Source organism: Anomaloglossus baeobatrachus, unplaced genomic scaffold (genome assembly GCF_048569485.1).
Source record: "Anomaloglossus baeobatrachus isolate aAnoBae1 unplaced genomic scaffold, aAnoBae1.hap1 Scaffold_427, whole genome shotgun sequence".
Classification (NCBI taxonomy): domain Eukaryota; kingdom Metazoa; phylum Chordata; class Amphibia; order Anura; family Aromobatidae; genus Anomaloglossus; species Anomaloglossus baeobatrachus.
In genome coordinates, this window is record NW_027443605.1 from 228,458 (window position 1) to 232,984 (window position 4,527).

General features: G+C 51.6%; 1 pseudogene; it reads right to left on the reverse strand.

Moving 5' to 3' along the window:
• Window positions 1–3,349: 3,349 nt before the first annotated feature.
• Window positions 3,350–3,556, reverse strand: LOC142279195 (U2 spliceosomal RNA; annotated as a pseudogene).
• Window positions 3,557–4,527: the final 971 nt, after the last annotated feature.

The window sequence follows — 4,527 nt, forward strand, 5'->3', positions numbered from 1 at the left end:
AGGGTGCTTACCGACCAGGGTCCGGCCTTTGAAGCAGAGGTATTCCAGGAATTCTGCCAGTTGTACGGCTGCAAGAAAATCCGGACCACGCCTTACCACGCCCAAACCAATGGCATTTGTGAAAAGATGAACCACTTGGTCCTGGGCCTCCTCAAGACGTTACCACTGGAAGAGCGGAACCTGTGGCTGGAGAATCTACCTGACCTGGTCGATATGTACAACAACATCCCTTCCAGCTCTACGAAATGCACTCCAGCATACCTGATGAGAGCTCGTCCCGGCCGGCTACCAGTGGATCTGGAAATGGGCTTGGAAGCTTCAGAAGCACTCCTGTCGACAGCTGAATGGGACACTCGGCGGAGGACACAGTACCGACAGGTCCAGGAGTATGTTGAAAAGAACTTGTGCCGGAGTCGGGGACAACAGGAGCAGTGCTTCAACAAGAAGGCGCCTGCCGGTTCCTTCCAACCTGGGGATGTAGTGCTGAAGCGGAAAAGAAGGGCCCACAAGCTGGATGATCAATGGGAAAAAACCCCGTATGTAGTCCAGCCCACAGGATGGGAGAATGGGAAGGCCTACCAGATCAGCCGTGACCAGGGGGGGACTTTGGCCACGGTTTCCCGAGACCACCTGAAGAAGTGCCCACCAGCATTGAGAGTAGCGGATGAGGCTCCAGTTCCCAGTCCAGTGGAGAAGGAAAAAGAGGTAATCCACACCATGATGGGTGATTTTCCAGCAGACTGGCCTACACAGAACGGTGCGGTGATCCTTCCAGTGATACTGTTCCCACAACCCGTGGATGAAGAAATGATGGAAACGGTTAACCGCGAGCCAGTGCCCAGGGATGTACCTGTACCCAGCTCCCCTACGCCTCCGCCTGCCCCACATGATAGCAGGGAGGAGGAACTGACTGTTCCCTCTGCCCCACTGCCTGTCACCACTGACACCGGATCCCGAAGGTCCACTCGCCCCAACCTAGGTAGACCCCCACTTAGGTACAGGGAAACTACTCTTTAAAAGGGGGGGGCTTTATGTGTTGAGTGTACCAGTTTGAAAGTTTTAAATGATAAGTAAAGATGATCAACCAAAGAAGTTTACCTGATTGAACCGTGATTAAACCGGCCGTTGCCGGCAACTGTTGTCCCCGTAGGGACTGTGCAACCATTGCGTAAGGAACTGCTTACGGACAAGCCCGAGAACTTGCAGGGCAACCACAAACTTAGTGCAATGTAAATAAAAATGTTTGTTGGCTTGACACCGTTACCGCCTCCGGAGAGGCTGATTTGGGAGGATGGGCCTGGAGGAAAGGGATGGCCTAGGCCCGCCACTACCGTAACCGGTGGCGATCCTCCGGGGGTTCAGGGGTCCCCTTGGACGTGGGCCCCCTGAAAGAGACAGAACCCGCTCGGGCAACTTGGTGCTGGACTGGGGTCAAGGGGTGCTGCCCGCTTCTTAGGGGCAGCATCAGGGCCAGGTTGTTTGGGTGGGAGAAGAGCGGAAGCTGTACCGTTGTAAAATGTTTATGATGCTTTTACATGTTTTACCGTTTTATTCTTTTTCAGTTGTGAAAATAAAACCGGTGATGGACGGGCAGCCCGCGGACGGTCTGCATTTTACTATAGGGGAATGTGGCGCCCTGGACAAGCCAGGTCGTCACAGGTACTACACCAACACGCTCTACACTCCGGCTAGGCACACCGAAGCTAAACACAAATCCTAGTTGCCTTCCTCCAGGGGCTGATGTCCACACCAGGGGGTGGGCCAGGCGGTTGATCCCACCCACCGAGGAGTTCACAGTCCTGGAGGCGGGAAAAGGAGTCAGATTAGAGATCAGTTTTGGAGTTAGAGAAGTGAAGAGGAGAGGAGACTGACCGTGTCCGTGTGTGTGGCCCGGGCACTCAGCAAGGTTGGCAGACGGTGGTGACCTTCTGCAGGAGAGGCTGATTGGAGTGAACCGTACGGACCGGGGATGGGCGGTGGCCCGCCGGTACCAGATCGGGGAGTGAAGAGAAGCCAGCACCATCCGGCAGGGCCTACGGACCCCGACCAGGCTAGGAGTCGCCGTAAAACCGGTCCGTTAGCGACAGGAACCTCCAGGGTTTCCCAGCAGTCAAGACCCGATTGAAGGCAACAGCTCACACCGTAGAGGGAAGCACAGTCACCGCCAAGGCTACAGTTCCCAGGGCCAGAGCCTGCGGGCAAAAGGGGCTCCCTCAGCATCCATCCAAGCTGGGGAGCGGGTTACCGGTGGGAAGCCCGCTAGATTTTGGGGGAATAAAAGGGGTCCACCACCACATCCCCACAGGTGCACACCCACCCATCAAAGAGAGCTATAAGCCAATACCACCTTCACATTGCCAGTGTACCAAGGACATGTTGAGCAACATGAAGGCGGCTGGGGTTATCCGTGACAGTTGTAGCCTTTGGGCAGCTCTGTTGATCCTGTTAAAAAAGAAGGACGGCACCACTCCCCGTATTGAGGAATCGCTAGCTGCATTGAGAACTGCAAATTATTTTTCTACCCTTGATCTCACTAGTCACTATTGGCAAGTGTCCGTTGCTGAGGCAGACCGGGAGAAGACCGCCTTCGCCACCCCTATGGGTCTCTGCGAGTTCAAAAGCATGCCCTTCGAGCTGTGCAATGCGCCAGGAACCTTCCAGAGGCTGATGGAATGCTGCTTGGGACAAGATTTTAGGGTGTATAAAAAGGGAGATTAGATCCCGTGATCCCAACGTATTGTTACACCTCTATAAATCACTTGTAAGGCTACATCTGGAATATGGGAACCAGTTTTGGGCTCCACATTTTAATAAGGACATTCAGAAGTTAGAGTCAGTTCAAAGGTGGGCAACTAGACTACTACAAGGAATGGAAGGCCTCCCATATGATGACAAGTTGAAAAAGTTATTAAGTGATTATTGGCTGCAATGGGGCTTTCTGGCTGGTGCCAGCCTCTCTTCTTAGCACACAGGAACCACAATCCCTACACCATGCTTCAATGGATTCTCTCATCCCAGCCCAGTAAAACTACATATTTTACACAGTCATAAGCAGCCAAAAGGGATCTATTCTATTCAATTGCAAATGATCTAGATAAGACTGAGAATAAGATACTGCACGGGACATAGCAGAGTTGGTCAAGTTGAGTGGAGATGAGTTTGCTATTTGGCACAGCTTTTTGCATCAATAAAGCAAGTAAAAGGTGTGAAAGATAAAAAAAAGGGTGAAAGTGTGAAAAGTGAATTGGCCAAATTGAGGTGCATATAAAGTTTTTGCTTTCTTTCAATTCACTAATGGGGCTCATTTGAATCAGGTGAATTGAGTTCTGCTTTTGGAAACTGGGTTAAGAAGGGGTGCACCGGTCCTGGAGGTACTGCAATACCAGGTCAATGCGTGGAGTGGACAGAGCAAGATTTTTTCCATCTCCTTGTTCTAAAAATCCATTTAATATATGGTCCCCAGAGAGGGGACGTATCAGATATTAAACTGATAAGAACAGATTTAATTTTTTTTTTTTTCTGTTTATCAGTAGGACTTCAAAATAACAAAGGTGATCGCCTCCCGTTGCCTGGGAACCGTCCAGGCACAAGAGGGCTATGTGTCACCAGAAGGCGCACACACTTCCTCAAGGCCGGCAGACGTGCAATCCCAGGCACCTTCCAGTACCGACCAAGGTAGCGTCCTCCGAAACTACACTTGATCTTAGCCAAAAGGCCGAGAAGCTATAACCCGAATTGGTTACGGCCTTGAGTGGCACCCTGGCCTATACTGGACACATCTTAGGGAGAGGGAGACAAACCCACGCCTACAGAAGACATTTTGTCACCCAAGCCAACCCTTGAAAAGGCTGTTTTGCAGAGCAAAAACAAGAAGAATGGTGCTTTTTGCAGCCGCCGCCCACTGCAATGAATCTGAATAACTCCTCCTTTTGGACACAAGCACCTCCCCTCCCCCTTGCAGTCTTTCCAATTCATGATACAAAAAGACGGACGGACAGGACAGGACAGGACAGGCTGCCTGACTTTCCGTCACTGCCACCCTTTGCCATCCTTGCCCGTAGAAAGCCCTTTCATCATCCCCAAACCCTAATCTTTTCCCTTCCCTTCCCAGATGCGTCTCACTCCCTTTCATTAGGAAGTGAGCGCAGCCTTTTCTCCGTTCTGCACATGCGCGACGTTAAACACAAATGCGCAGGCGTGCGTTCCATTACCCTCACTGCATTCCACTCCCATACAGGAAGTGGGCGCAGCTATTACTACGGTCGCACATAAAAGAACCCACGGCCACCACTGCACATAGCTGACTCCACCACAGGACACCCACTTCTACACCAACACAGGTAAGACAGGATCGGCACCTCTATGCTCCTGTTACAATCAGGCTCAGTCACCATGTGATAACGCTCTCAACTCTTTAGTTGCAGGCTCCCCTTGCTTCACCTCCACTGGCTGTGCTGCCATTTCCTCTCCCACCTGGAAGGTATACTTTATTCCACTATTTTCCTGTTTCTCTCTTCCCCCTTTTCC